Source organism: Nomascus leucogenys, chromosome 2, assembly GCF_006542625.1.
Source record: "Nomascus leucogenys isolate Asia chromosome 2, Asia_NLE_v1, whole genome shotgun sequence".
Classification (NCBI taxonomy): Eukaryota; Metazoa; Chordata; class Mammalia; order Primates; family Hylobatidae; genus Nomascus; species Nomascus leucogenys.
This window is the reverse complement of record NC_044382.1, coordinates 98,082,174-98,098,695: the sequence shown is the minus strand read 5'-3', so window position 1 is coordinate 98,098,695 and position 16,522 is coordinate 98,082,174. Positions and strand designations below refer to the sequence as shown.

At 36.3% G+C, this 16,522-nt stretch overlaps 1 long non-coding RNA gene across 3 annotated transcripts in view; it reads right to left on the bottom strand.

The window, feature by feature from the left end:
* Positions 1 to 12,770: 12,770 nt before the first annotated feature.
* LOC105739457 overlaps positions 12,771 to 16,522 on the bottom strand; it is a 573,543-nt gene continuing 569,791 nt past the window's right edge. For all 3 annotated transcript variants that reach the window (XR_004031269.1, XR_004031268.1, XR_004031271.1), the window contains 2 exons: positions 14,578 to 14,687; positions 12,771 to 14,437 (listed from right to left, as the gene is read on the bottom strand). This is a non-coding gene — a long non-coding RNA (uncharacterized LOC105739457). The remainder of the gene's footprint in view (positions 14,438 to 14,577; positions 14,688 to 16,522) is intronic.

Below are 16,522 nucleotides of genomic sequence, written 5' to 3'. Positions count from 1 at the left end.
ACAACATACCAGAATCTCTGGGACACATTCAAAGCAGTGTGTAGAGGGAAATTTATAGCACTAAATGCCCACAAGAGAAAGCAGGAAAGATCCAAAATTGACACCCTAACATCACCATTAAAAGAACTAGAAAAGCAAGAGCAAACACATTCAAAAGCTAGCAGAAGGCTAGAAATAACTAAAATCAGAGCAGAACTGAAGGAAATAGAGACACAAAAAACCCTTCAAAAAATTAATGAATCCAGGAGCTGGTTTTTTGAGAAGATCAACAAAATTGATAGACCACTAGCAAGACTAATAAAGAAGAAAAGAGAGAAGAATCAAATAGATGCAATAAAAAATGAAAAAGGGGATATCACCACCCATCCCACAGAAATACAATCTACCATCAGAGAATACTACAAACACCTCTATGCAAATAAACTAGAAAATCTAGAAGAGATGGATAAATTCCTCGACAAATACACTCTCCCAAGACTAAATCAGGAAGAAGTCGAATCTCTGAATAGACCATTAACAGGTTCTGAAATTGTGGCAATAATCAATAGCTTACCAACCAAAAAGAGTCCAGGACCTGATGGATTCACAGCTGAATTCTACCAGAGGTACAAGGAGGAACTGGTACCATTCCTTCTGAAACTATTCCAATCAATAGAAAAAGAGGGAATCCTCCCTAACACATTTTATGAAGCCAGCATCGTCCTGATACCAAAGCCAGGCAGAGACACAACCAAAAAAGAGAATTTTAGACCAATATCCTTGATGAACATTGATGCAAAAATCCTCAATAAAATACTGGCAAACCGAATCCAGCAGCACATCAAAAAGCTTATACACCATGATCAAGTGGGCTTCATCCCTGGGATGCAAGGCTGGTTCAACATACGCAAATCAATAAATGTAATCCAGCATATAAACAGAACCAAAGACAAAAACCACATGATTATCTCAATAGATGCAGAAAAGGCCTTTGATAAAATTCAACAACCCTTCATGCTAAAAACTCTCAATAAATTAGGTATTGATGGGACGTATCTCAAAATAATAAGAGCTATATATGACAAACCCACAGCCAATATCATACTGAATGGGCAAAAACTGGAAGCATTCCCTCTGAAAACTGGCACAAGACAGGGATACCCTCTCTCACCGCTCCTATTCAACATAGTGCTGGAAGTTCTGGCCATAGCAATCAGGCAGGAGAAGGAAATTAAGGTATTCAATTAGGAAAAGAGGAACTCAAACTGTCCCTGTTTGCAGATGACATGATTGTATATTTAGAAAATCCCATTGTCTCAGCCCAAAATCTCCCTAAGCTGATTAGCAACTTCAGCAAAGTCTCAGGATATAAAATCAATGTACAAAAATCACAAGCATTCTTGTACACCAATCACAGACAAATGGAGAGCCAAATCATGAGTGAACACCCATTCACAATTGCTTCAAAGAGAATAAAATACCTAGGAATCCAACTTACAAGGGATGTGAAGGACCTCTTCAAGGAGAACTACAAACCACTGCTCAATGAAATAAAAGAGGATACAAACAAATGGAAGAACATTCCATGCTCATGGGTTGGAAGAATCAATATCGTGAAAATGGCCATACTGCCCAAAGTAATTTATAGATTCAATGCCATCCCCATCAAGCTACCAATGACTTTCTTCACAGAATTGGAAAAAACTACTTTAAAGTTCATATGGAACCAAAAAAGAGCTCGCATCACCAAGTCAATCCTAAGCCAAAAGAACAAAGCTGGAGGCATCACGCTACCTGACTTCAAACTATACTACAAGGCTACAGTAACCAAAACAGCATGGTACTGGTACCACAACAGAGATATAGATCAATGGAACAGAACAGAGCCCTCAGAAATGATGCCGCATATCTACAACTATCTGATCTTTGACAAACCTGACAAAAACAAGAAATGGGGAAAGGATTCCCTATTTAATAAATGGTGCTGGGAAAACTGGCTAGCCATATGTAGAAAGCTGAAACTGGATCCCTTCCTTACACCTTATACAAAAATTAATTCAAGATGGATTAAAGACTTAAATGTTAGACCTAAAACCATTAAAATCCTACAAGAAAACCTAGGCAATACCATTCAGGACATAGGCGTGGGCAAGGACTTCATGTCTAAAACACCAAAAGCAATGGCAACAAAAGCCAAAATTGACAAATGGGATCTAATTAAACTAAAGAGCTTCTGCACAGCAAAAGAAACTACCATCAGAGTGAACAGGCAACCTACAGAATGGGAGAAAATTTTTGCAACCTACTCATCTGACAAAGGGCTAATATCCAGAATCTACAATGAACTCAAACAAATTTACAAGAAAAAAACAAACAACCCCATCAAAAAGTGGGCAAAGGACATGAACAGACACTTTTCAAAAGAAGACATTTATGCAGCCAAAAAACACATGAAGAAATGCTCATCATCACTGGCCGTCAGAGAAATGCAAATCAAAACCACAGTGAGATACCATCTCACACCAGTTAGAATGGCCATCATTAAAAAAACAGGAAACAACAGGTGCTGGAGAGGATGTGGAGAAATAGGAACACTTTTACACTGTTGGTGGGACTGTAAACTAGTTCAACCATTGTGGAAGTCACTGTGGCAATTCCTCAGGGATCTAGAACCAGAAATACCATTTGACCCAGCCATCCCATTACTGGGTATATACCCAAAGGACTATAAATCATGCTGCTATAAAGACACATGCACACGTATGTTTATTGCGGCACTATTCACAATAGCAAAGAGTTGGAACCAACCCAAATGTCCAACAATGATAGACTGGATTAAGAAAATGTGGCACATATACACCATGGAATACTATGCAGCCATAAAAAATGATGAGTTCGTGTCCTTTGTAGGGACATGGATGAAACTGGAATACATCATTCTCAGTAAACTATCGCAAGGACAAAAAACCAAACACCGCATGTTCTCACTCATAGGTGGGAATTGAACAATGAGAACTCATGGACACAGGAAGGGGAACATCACATTCCAGGGACTGTTGTGGGGGTGGGGGGAGGGGGGAGGGACAGCATTAGGAGATATACCTAATGCTAAATGACGAGTTAATGGGTGCAGGAAATCAACATGGCACATGGATACATATGTAACAAACCTGCACATTGTGCACATGTACCCTAAAACCTAAAGTATAATAAAAAAAAAAAAGAAAGAAAATGTGGCACATATACACCATGGAATACTATGCAGCCATAAAAAAGGATGAGTTCATGTTCTTTGTAGGGACATGGATGAAGCTGGAAACCATCATTCTCAGTAAACTAACACAGCAACAGAAAACCATACACTGCATGTTCTCACTCATAAGTGGAAGTTGAACAATGAGAACATATGGGCACAGGGAGGGGAACATCACACACCAGGGGCTGTCGGGGGGTGGGGGGCTAGGGGAGGGATAGCATTAGAAGAAATGCCTAATGTAGATGATGGCTTGATGGGTGCAGCAAACGTCCATGGCATACCTATACCTATGTAACAAACCTGCACGTCTGAACATGTATTCCAGAACTTAAAGTATAATAAACAATAAATAAATAAATAAATATTATTAAAATAGAAAAAAACTACTTTGGATTCTAGCTCTGCCATTCAATACTTTAGTGACCTTAATCAATTTATTCCTTGTCCCTGAACTTGAATGAGCGTATCTGTAAAACGAAGAAAATAATTTCCATTGTATGCTTAATCAAAGTTTAAAAACAGGATATTGGATGGCATAGGAGATTCAGGGCAACAATTTTAGTTATGTAGCAGGAACAACTTTCTATTTAATAAAAGAAGCTAATACTACAGTTTCTTCTCATTATTGTGGACACTGACAACTGGTAGAAGAGGAAGAAAAAGTGCTGCCTGCTCACAACCAGTAAAACATGATAAAAGATCTGCCACCTTCTCTGTTCTTTGCCAATGATTGTTTGTTCAAAACATTCTTTGTTGTTTGCCAGGCATCAAATCATGCTTTCAGCATAAATGCAGTATCTGGATGACTGGGCACAACTGCTCCAGAAATATACCTTCTTTCATAGAGGGAAGGCTTTCACAAAGTTCCCTCAACCATGCTTCACTTCACTATCGAATATTTTCTTTCCCTATAGGTCAGTTATCCCATTTCACTAATGAGGCATAGATAGGCTAAATAATATCATTCAGGCACAAATGATGATTAGATGGCAGAGCCGGAATTAGAACCCATTTGGTGCTTTACTTCCAGGTCTTTTCTCATGTCATTGAATAAGGCTTGTGTTCCATTTCAGCTCAGATTTCTTATTTACAGTAGATAATATTTTATTGTCTGGAATTTCAAAAATTAGCACTTTCACCCCTTAGAAACCGGTTTAAGTGATTGTAGCACTTTTGCCTCAGTGCATTTTTTATTTTTACTTAATTAATTCATCAAGACTTTCTATTGTTAGCAGGAGAAAGACAGAAACCAAAAACTTTCACAACAGTTCTGAATATTCAATTATTCATCAGAAGTGGAAGCAAAATAGACACAACCAGAATTATCATGATTTAACAAGTGAGCTACTCTAGATCGGAGCGTGGAAAGAATATGCCTGTGCGGCAAAAGGAAAAAATATAGAATTTGATTCCATAATTCTGTATTTTTCCCATAAAAGTTTTATTTTCCACATGCATCTAGTTACAGACAGACTTGTCCACATCAATTAGAACTAAATTCAGCTGCATACAACAGAAAATCCAAAAATAGTAGTGATTAAACACAACAAAATTTATTATTTCAACTACAAGAGAGTCAGAAGTAGGCAGTCCGGGTGTGTCAATTGGCACCATGGGATCGTCAGAAAATCTCCTTCTCTCTGTTTTTTCTGCTCCATCATCCTCAGTGTGTGGTTTTCATCCTTAATGTTGCCTCATGATCTGAATGGCTGTTAGTGCTCCAGTTCTCATGTCATTGTTCCTGGCAGCTGGAAGGAATAAGACAAGAAGGCCCGAAAAGTGTGCACTAACTGTCCGTATTCCTTTTGAAGGAGTCCTCCTGCACGTTCCACACAACAACTTCCGCTTATGTCACCATAGCCAGCTTTTATTATCATCACCACTTTTAGTTGTGTGGATATTCGAGCTTCTACTTGTTTGTTTCTGTTTTCTTATGTTTCATTCTGTTCTGTTGTTCTACTTTTATGCTGGCCATGTTGCCGCTGAGACTATTATAAGCTTTCATACAGTAAGGAAAACGGCAGAATGGTTATTGAATAGACAGTTTGCAGCATCTGACTCAGTGTTTAAAGCATGCATGGAGTAAATATCTAGCATGATAATTATTTAGGGAATAACTATGAATGATATTCCAAATAATTCACATAAAATATTAGTTCTTATAAAGGGATAGTCCTACATAATAACTGTAAGGAAGTCTTTAAATAGTTTTCTACATTTATTATCTTAACAACAAAAGCAATGCATGATTATTATAACAAATAAACAATGTAGAAATATGAAGAAAAAAATTAATAATCTCTTCGCTTTCTACCCCCTCTCTGTCTTGCAGAAAACTAAAGCTGGTAGTTTATGTGTATTTTTTTCTACCTCTCACTATAATTATACAAATATATACATATTACCGTTAGTAACCAAAATAGCTTTGTACCAATTATTCCGCAAGTTGATATTTTAACCTAATCTGAGTTCAATACATGTAGATATCCTCATTCTTTTTAATGGCTGCTTAAAATTCTAGAGCATAGATATGCCATGACTGTTTTACAAAGAAGACAACTTTTACTGATTAAGATTTCTAAAAGGGCAACAAAATCAGCTTGATGAAGTACTGAAAACAGCTAAAAAACAAAGAGTCTAAATCGCTAAGACAAAGGTAGAGGTTTTAGGGTCGAGCACATTAAGTGAGTTCATGTGGCTAACTAAGGACACAGAGCATGCTCAGTGTGTGACTGCACCACATTCAGGACAGAGGGGAACTTTTTAGCATAGCTTCTTATGCCACAAAATTCCTAAAGATGCCATTTATGCCATCTGGCTTTGTTGTTCCTCTTAATCAGCATCTTTAGACATTTCTACTATTCATTTTTTTCCCTTTTCAAAACATCTCCCCAATCAAATCACCATCTAAGTTCTAAATTCTGAAAAAAAAAAAAAAAAGTTTCAAAAAATTATTAAAAACTTGGGCCAGTCGTGGTGGCTCACGCCTGTAATCCCAGCTCTTTGGAAGGCTGAGGTAGGCGGATCTCGAGGTCAGGAGATCAAGACTACCCTGGCCAACATGGTGAAACCCCTTCTCTATTAAAAATACAAAAATTAGCTGGACATGGTGACACGTGCCTGTAATCCCAGCTACTTGGGAGGCTGAGGCAGAAGAATCGCTTGAACCAGTGAGTCAGAGGTTGCAGTGAGCTGAGATCATGCCACTGCACTCTAGCCTGGTGAGAGACTCCATCTCAAAAATAAATAAATAAATAAATAAATAAATAAATAAATAAATACATACATACATACATAAATAGTATTAAAACTTTGCCCTTAAACCAGTTTTTCTAGTTATTAGTTCTACCTGTTGATCGTATTGCTTGCCATTTTGAGTTTGAGAAGTCTTTTCATTCTGTCTTTCACATTCTTCCTGTTTTACACATTCTTTCTGTCTTTCATTTTCTCGTCTTTCTTCCGCCCTTTTGCCTTTTTCCTTTCCCTTTCATGAGCGTCCATCCCACCTTCTTAAGCTTTTCAGAAATCTACTTGTTTAAAGACAAATTAGCATGTATTCTTTCGTCTTGAATTTGCATAAATATTTACAATTTATAATGGAAAGGAGCTGCGTTAACGTCTAAAACTCCAGGGTCCTATGATCCTCCTTTCAAAATGTGAACTTCATGCCACGAATTGCTTTCCTCCCCAACCTTGTCCTAGCCAATACTTGAGGTCTGAATGTACATTATGGACATGATGAATAAGTAAAGTAAATAAAGAAGAAAAGGGAACTCTATGAAAGAGACTAAAGAAACGTTTGCTCTAGAACACAAACATGGAGGTATTTTGGCTTGCAAGAAAGACAAATATATCCAAGAACGAACACAAAGCTGCTCAGTTCTCCCTACTGATCCAAGCTTGAGGGTTCTCCTCTTTTGTGTTTTGTGGATTGTGACTAGGTAAATAGGGAAGTAGTGAAAATACTCATTGGGAATGTTTCATGTACTTACGCATTCTTCAATCTCTCTATTTCCTGATTTCCTCATTCTACAATGAAGTTAGCTGAGGATACTCAGAATGTGAGGGGATGGTTCTGAGAGCATTTAATAGCATAACTACATGTTTTCTTTGGTCTCTTATACCCCTTTTACTAAGGATTATAATATGCAGTTGCATAAAAATCAGTTGCAATAGTAATAAGAATATGAAATCTCATATATGGAAGGAAACCAAAGAGATGCAATGGCTTGTCCAAAATTACATTATTGTGGCTGAGCATGGTGGCTCATGCTTGTAACGCCAGTACTCTGGCAGTCTGGGGCAAGAGGAGTTCAAGGAGTTCAAGAACAGCCTGGGCAATAAAATGAAACCCCCTGTCTACAAATAATTTTTTTTAACTAGCCAGGCATCGTGGTGCATGCTTGTAGTCTCAAATACTCAGAGGGTTGAGATGGGAGGATCACTTGAGCCCAGGAGGTTGAGGCTGCAGTAAGCCATGATGTCACTCCAGCCTGAGCGACCGACTGACTCTGTCTCAAAAAATAAATAAATAAAATACAGTAACATTATTGTTACAAAGCCAGAACCAAGTTCTGTCCACTGCGCATGTTCCTCTCACTTTCCTCTTGACAGCAGGCTGCTTCAGATGACAACATAAACTGATAGATATAGCTGAATCTATTATTTCTAAGAAAAAAAATCAGTTAACCTTTCATAGAATGCTCATTATATACCAGGTACCAGTGTGCAAAATATTTGATGCTTTCCTTTACCCCACAAATGTATGTCAAGGGATATTTATGTGTAACTCTTTGTAGGCGCTGTCAGAGGGTCCTTGTCGTCATGGACTCACATCTGGATTTGTGTGTATTTGTGTGTGTGTGTGTTAGCAGAGGGTGAAGGTGGAAGTGAAAGAAAAACAGTAAGCAAGAAAACATAATCATCAGAGATGGGATAAAGAAGAATGTAGAAGATGAAGAAAGAGAAGTATGTTATTATATATTAGCTAATTTAATCCTAATATCAAGTCCACGAGATGGCTAATAAGATTATCCCAAATACATAGATAAATAAAGCAAGCCTCAGAGATTGGAAACTTCTTCAAGTTAATAATTACATTCTAGGTCACAAGGAGCCAGCTTTAACCCCAGGTCTGCCTCACTCCAGAGTTGTGCTCTAGTCACTATGCCTATTTGTCTCTAAATGAGAATGTCAGGAAAAAAAAAAATATATATATATATATATATATATTTACTTGAATTTTTCTTCAAAGCAGTGATTGTTAAATGAGAAAACGCAATGGGTAAATGTTGCAGATTAGGTATCTGAACAGTTGAGCTGAGTTGCTTAATGAGGTTAAGGCTCATGGCATAGGAACTTGAGTTATTTCATCTTGAGAATGGTGGAAAAGCGGCCAAATAAAAATGCATTATTGGATTCATCTGGTTTCTATTTTCAGGGATTAAAGAATCAGCTAATAGGCACAAAATTTTTGAAGCCATACTGTTCAAAGCAAGGTCAGCAGCTAATAAAGACATCCACTATTTAATCATGGATCAGACCACTTGACTTTGCTTGTATCATTGATGCCAGCCCTTATTGGCTGAGAACCAGCAGAGTACTCAGTACAGCATAAAATAGGAGAGGTTTGGGGATCTGTTAATTGCATCTTGTCTCAGCTCTAGGAGGTATACTACTCCAAAATCAGTTCCTTCCAATTATTCCAGGTTGCAGCTGGCATGGTGAACCCTGGGTTGTTTTTGTCCAATGAAAGGGTCTAATTTTATCACAGAATCTCAAGACTGGCAAGACCTTGGGAGGTCAGTGGAGCTTTCAGGCAAGGCTGTACTGAGTGAATATATCTAATCCTATTTTAAACTATCTCCAGAGGGGAGATTCCATGATTTCTCTTGAAAGCCAATGCCGGTATTAAGCAACCTTTTCTGTAGCCAGTCTAACATCCCTAATGATTTATTTTGAATTCGTCTTTCACAGGGTTCATAATGTTAACTTATACTATCTCTATTTTTCCTCTTCATATTTTAAAGCATCATTGAAAATTGAAATAACTCAAATGTTTGGGTAGAGAGGTTAAGTGATTTTTAATTTTTGCTCAGTAGGCTTAAATCAGCTTAAAATGCCCAAATCAAACACCTATTCTCTGGAAGCTTTAAGTATTCCAAATAAACAAAAATGACTTTGAAGGACTTGCCATCTGGCTCCCACTTCCCCCAGTTCACTATGTTCCAGGCACACTAGCCATTTCAAAATACTCAAACACACTGAGTTTATTGCCCTTGCTATTTGGTCCTGCCTCTAACAGTCCGTCCCAGATCTTCCAGTGGAGAATTTTCCCTTCTTAGAGGATCCATCCCTGATCAACCCATTTAAAGGTTCCTCAGAGCAATCATCAGATTTTTAAATACCTTTTTTAGTCCCTAGTTGGCACATTTGTTGTTTCTTTCCTTCCTCATTAGAATGGGGAACTTCACCTTTTTTTTTTAAACCATTGTAATCCAATCCCAGTTTCTAAAAAAGACACATGGTAAGCATTCCATGAAGATTTGCTAAATGAATGAATGAAAGGACATTTGAGTAGCAATAAAAGAGTGCAAAATATTTATTATAGTCTCTTTTTCCTCAGAGCCCCAGAGTGGTATGTAAAGAAAGGATGTACAGCTTGCTTACATGAATTCTAAGACCACACTTAGATCCCAGGAGCTTTAGATCCCAGATCTAGCATTTCCCAACTGTAAAAGCTTGGGCGAGTTACTTAAATTCTATCAGTTTTAGTTTTGTAACCTGTGAGATAATCATAATAAAACTAACCTCACTTTCTAGTAGTTAGAAAAAATGGTTTATTTTACATAAGTGGGTTATTTTACATAGCATGTAAACTATTAATTTACTTTTTTGAACAATATTTATTGAGTATCTATTGTCAGACACTGACCTCGGTCCTAATGATACAGCAGTGACTAATCAATAAATAACTTTACCATCAAGCTTACATTTGGTGCACGTATGTGCATGTTTCATAATTATTCCAATAATACATATTTTTTCTTTTTTTAAAAAAACTTTTTATTTTGAGACACAGTCTCGCACTATCAGCTGGGCTGGAGTGCAATGGCACGATCTCCGCTCACTGCAACCTCCGCTTCCCAAGTTCAAGTGATTCTCCTGCCTCAGCCTCCCGAGTATCTGGGACTACAGGCACCCGCCACCAAGCCTGGCTAATTTTTTGTATTTTTAGTACAGACGGTATTTCACTGTGTTAGCCAACATGGTCTTGAACTCCTGACCTCGTGATCCGCCCACCTCGGCCTCCCAAAGTGCTGGGATTACAGGTGTGAGTCACCAAGCCTGGCCCTAAGAATATATTTCTGAAATTATCTATATGGGGATTAAGTCTAAATTTTGGTCAGGGTACTAACACAGGCTGTTTGCATTACTCCAATCAGCTCTTCATTCGAGAGTCAACATATATTTACTAAGTACCTATTATGTGCCTGAGCATATTTATAAGTTAACAGTAGTGTGTCAGGAGGATTCTTAGAGAGGTCTACCTATAGGAGCAAGGAGCCATTCTCTCCTACAAACAGATTGCTCATATTTGACACCTAGAGTGCATTAAAGAGATATTTCAAGAGATACAAAAAGATATTTTTAAAATATCAATCATATGTATTTCAGAAAAACTATCAGCAAGAAAGTGAATATTTATTTGATCTCTTAGTAAAGAAAGCCTTTTCTTAAAAAAATAAGAGTGTTTCTTGATTTTAATCAAAGAGCCATGTGCATTAGTAAAAGTTAGGGCTAGAATTCGGCCCTTAAATTTTTTGGAAAAAGTATTTTTTCACCAGTAATCCATTCTCAGTTGAAAATGTTTTCAAAAAGAGATAAGCAGCCAAGCACAAACTTCTACTCATATATTAATAGATTGAGGTAAACATGTATTTACAACACATATGTTTTTAAAACATATGTGAGCTTCTATTTCAAAAGCATTCCTTTTTATCAATATGTGGTGACTAAATTGTGTCAACAGAAATATATATTCAGCTTTCTCATCCTTGTGACTGCATAAGATCTGTGTATGAATGTATCATGATATATTTAATCACACCTCAGTGGATGGACATTTAAGTTGCTTCTGATTGTTTTGCTATTCTAAACAATAATGACATAAACCATACCTGACAAAATGTCTTTGTGTAGTTGTTTGCTTACCTTCCCACATGAAGAAGTAGTTTTTTTTTTTTTTTTTTTTTTTTTTTTTTTGAGACAGAGTCTCACTTTGTCGCCCAGGCTGAGGTGCAATGGCATGATCTCGGCTCACCACAACCTCCGCCTCCCGGGTTCAAGCGATTCTCCTGCCTCAGCCTCCTGAGTAGCTGGGACTACAGGCACACGCCACCATGCCCAGTTAATTTTTGTATTTTTAGCAGAGACGGGGTTTCACCATGTTGGCCAGGATGGTCTCTATCTCCTGACCTTGTGATCCACCCGCCTTGGCCTCCCAAAGCGCTGGGATTACAGGCATGAGCCACCACACCTGGCCTTGAGAAATAATTTGTATATCTAAAAGAAAGTATTTTAAAATCAATGGATTTGATTATCTGAAACCTAGTTTGTAATACATGTAATAATAAACCAAATAGAACAGAAAGTGTAAAGTTTGGGAAATACTTGCAAGACATACTTAGTCACGATTGACCAAGCCAGCCTGGCAGTGTTTGACTTCCATGCTTACTAGCTATGTGACCTGAGGAAACTTATGTACTCTGTCTGTGCTTCAGTTTCCTCATCTGCAAAAATGGGGATAATGATAGTACCTACCTGCAAGGGTAATTATGAGGAATAAATATAAGGTGGCCTGAACTGTACTTGACATCTAGGAATGGGTATATAAAAGTTTGTTAATAAACATATCAGCAAAAGGTAACTTCCTAAATATATCAAGAGTTTAAAGGTCAGTAGGATTAACATTAGTACCTGAGCAAAAAACAAACTAAGTGGTATAACAAAATAGTCAAACAAGAAACAATACAAATAGCTAATTTATAAATTAAAGACATTTGATATGTCTAAATTTTTTTTAAAAATCTGAACGTTAAATCCATAAAATACATTTTGTCCTATCTAATTAACAAATATCAAATACAGTGAAAATAACCAATACTAAGATCCACTACACTGGGATAGCAATGTGAATTTGATGAACACACTTTGAAAATAATTTGAACAAATGTATTAAGAGCCTCAAATAAGGGTTCACCCTTTGAATGTGTAATTCTATTTCTGACAATACATCTCAGGATATAATCGAAAATGTGTGCAAAGCCTATACCACAAAGATTTTTATCGACATATCATGATATATGTAATATGGAGCAAATATTTTACATATCATGATATATGTAATACGGAGCAAAAACAGCAAAGTGGTTAACAGACTGATATTGAGAATGAGGTAAAGCCTGTGTTCAAATTCTGACTCCACTATGAAACACGTTTAACTTTTTTTTTTTCCTTTTTTTTTTTTCTTTTTTGCAGGGGCAGACAGTCTTCGCCCTGTTGCCCAGGTTGGAATGCACTGGTGCAATCTTGGCTCACTGCAACCTCCACCTCTGGGCTTAAGCGATTCTCTGGCCTCAGCCTCCCGAGTAGCTGGGATTACAGGCGCATGAAACCATGCCCTGCTAATTTTTGTGTTAACAGTAGAGATGGGTTTTCACCACGTTGGCCAGGCTGGTCTCAAACTCCTGACCTCAAGTGATCCGCCCACCTCGGCCTCGCAAAGTGCTGGGATTGCAGGTGTGAGCCACCGCGCCTGGCCTGTTTAACTTCTGTTAAACTCTTTCACTTGAAATTAAATGTAGTAACTAGCCTAACAAATTAGTTGTAAAAAGTACACAATGTCTAGCACAAAACAAACTCTCTCTGGAAATGATTGCAATTACCATTATTAATAATAGCCCCACATTTTAGATAACGGAAATGGTTGTAGACACATACATTACCGTATTTAAAAAAATTTTAAGGCATAAATAAAGGATGTCATGAACATTCTAATGGATATAATGTTTGATTGAAAAATGAGTTTTGAAAGCGAATACATTGTATAAACTTAACTATGTAAAAGTTTACATATAGGAGGGAAATAACATCAAATGTAGTTATTTCTATATGGTAGAACGAAAATTTTATTTTTCTTGTCTCTATATAAATATATACACATTTCTGTAATTTCTAAATGTTATGCAGTTATATATTTGGTACTCTTACATACAAAACACAAGTATTTGTACAAATAAAACAAATCCCTAGGCAATTTTTTTTTACGGATACAATGATATACAAATAGGAATATAATAAATGTTATTTATTTGGGTAAGAATCTGTTTTTTCCTCTTATTCTAACATCTTCCTATCATGAAATATTTATTATGTGTTCCCAGGCACTTAGCACTTGCTAGAGGCAAGCCTGAATAAGTCCCGATCCTCGAGGTGTTGACAACAAGAGATCATCTCACCAATAACATCCATGAAGGTATAAGAGATGTACATGTTTGTGATGACTCAAGAATAAATTCAAAATGACAGTAAATATTTCAGAGTGGATCATTATGCCCATTATTGTACATTGATAAAATTCATTAAAAGTTTAACATTTAGAAGTAACAGAGGGAAGCTAACATTTTCTCCAAGAAAATACAATACCCAAACTTTTCAGTTACTATAAAGTTTTAGTTACATAGTTCAGAAGTCTACATATAAGGTAGAGTAAGGAATTTTACTAATTGTCAGTGAATAAAAAAATGAGCAATTAATATTTTCCACAAAATGAGAAAGATCACCACCTCCATCTGTGTTATCTGAACACCTTCTTTCTTCACACGGTTTTACTTGTGAAGTCAGCTGGAGTGTGCTAAGCAATGCCTAAACTAGTTGATTATTTCAAGTCTTGCTAGTTATTGGCCAACATCATCCCAGAGTATCAGTTACAGCATGAAATTTAATATAACGCGAAATTTTATCATCCTCAAAAGAAGTTTTAAGAAGCCAAGTGAAAGGAAAGATGTGAATTGTATTCTTAAACAAAGTTGTATGCTCCCTCACTCCCTGCAGTCTTGTTGAGGGCAGGGTCATGTTGCTTTTGTCTCATGCTCTATTCTCTGTGTGCCTAGCACATAGTGGACTTCACTTCAGAAAGTGCTAAAAACAAGGCATGAGAAAATTGCATTATAATGAGACTTTAAAGCATACATTAATAATACTAGTAATATTAACTTCCCAATTAAAATATTAATAACTATTAAAGTATATAAATGCACTAGAGGCCTAACATTTCCTACCACATTCAGGATCTGATAAAGAGGATTCTGGAGTCTTCATTTTGTCACTCCTCATCACTGTGTGTGTAGGACATACAATGTGTGTGTAGGACATACACAGTCCTATAAGCCTATAGGGTGAGAGAAGGGAGTTACTCTTTGGATGTGAGGAATCAGGGCAATAGTTGTTTGTCACAATAATAGATAATAGATAAATAAATAATGTTTAGCTGAAAAATGAGTTTTGAAAGCAAATATATTGCATAAACTTAACTATGTAAAAATTTACATATAGCAGGGAAATAACATCAAATATCAGATAAATATTTATGGAAGTAGGGTTTTGGCATTTAACATTCTTTCAAATTCAGTATTTCAAATACATAATATGTGTTCTTTATAGAAAATTGGAAAGTGGGAAAATTAGATAAATGAGAACCTGCTCTATTCTCCAGTACCTATGGGCAGCTACTTGGACAATTTGATGAATTCCCTCTCCATTTTTAAGCATTCTCCCAGCACAGAAACATAAACACACATAACCATGCTTAACTATACCATTCTTCATATTAAAGAGATCTCAGGAAAACATCTGCCACTTTGTGATTCAGTTTCTTCCTTTATAAATTCCTTATGTCATACTCAGAAGGGGTTGAAACATTTATATTAATTTTCTGGTTTTTTTCTACCTCCCCTAACAGACGCACAAGCTATGCTTCTCATTTGATTAACAGCTAGAAGTTATACGTAATCCCCAAAATAGAAGTAATCATGATGTACAACGTTTTATAGCAGTTCTCCCTCATTCTAGATAAGGGTTATCTATTATCTTTAAAACGGGGAAGATAATAACTCCAAGGTTTTTTTATGAGACTTAAATAAATTGGTACATGTGAAGGAATTAGAGCCATGATAAGCATACAGTGTGAATTCAGCAAATATTAGCTATTATTATGGTTGTTATTGTCCTTCACATGGACTCTGAGATTATTTTAGAAAAGACTAATGCAAAGAAGGAAGGAAAAATGAGGGCCACATCAATAGCAACCAAAAGAAACATAGCAAAGCCAAAGAGCTGTGCTTCTTCCACCATATTTTTATCGGAGTATAAGGGAAAAATGATTACACACCGGCATCAAGAAACAAGCCCTAATTGTGATATGCATGGAAGGATTGGGCTGTAAGACTACACAGTATTTTAAAATATTATGTAAATGCAACATAACAAATTATCATAATAAATATTGTAAAACCTCTCAAGATAATTCTCTCTCATGTTCATTGTGTAACTGAAGTTAATATTTGCTATTCAACTGAAGAGTAAAATAAATAACTTCGTGGAATTTGTAGTATCTTAATTAATCTAATTTCATCCATAAAATATATGAGTCAACTTGGCAAGGATCAAATGCAATTTTATTTATCAATTTAAAATTTAAAAATCCAATTGACTATTTTTAAATTGTATAAGAGTAAAAAGAACAAAAAAAGAATTATTGCTTTCAAAGGCATCCTTTCTGCTTTTCCTACTCAAAAATGGCTCTGATTAAAATTTTTAGCTTTGGCAAGCAGTTATCCAAAAATATGATCAAACGATAAATAGATGAGAGATTCATGACTAAAACTCAGCTCACTGCTGTGCTTTCTAAGTAATATTTTTTCAACCAAATTTGAGTAATTATTTTTACAATGCAGACTGATGTGACTAATATTTGAGTAGTCTATTAAAAACACAAAGTGAGGGAAATGCTCATATTATAGGGATCCAGTAGACAAAGAAAAATTTACAATTAAATTTCTTGAAATTTATTCTATTTAACATACTGTTATAGGTTGGGTTTCCCAGGAAGCAGAATCAAAGGCAGAGGTGGAGGATATTTATTAAGGAGAACTCTTGAGATCAATAGCTGTGAAAGGGAAAGAAAGAAGCAGAGAGAAGTTGAACTGCATCACAGACCCAAGGTCA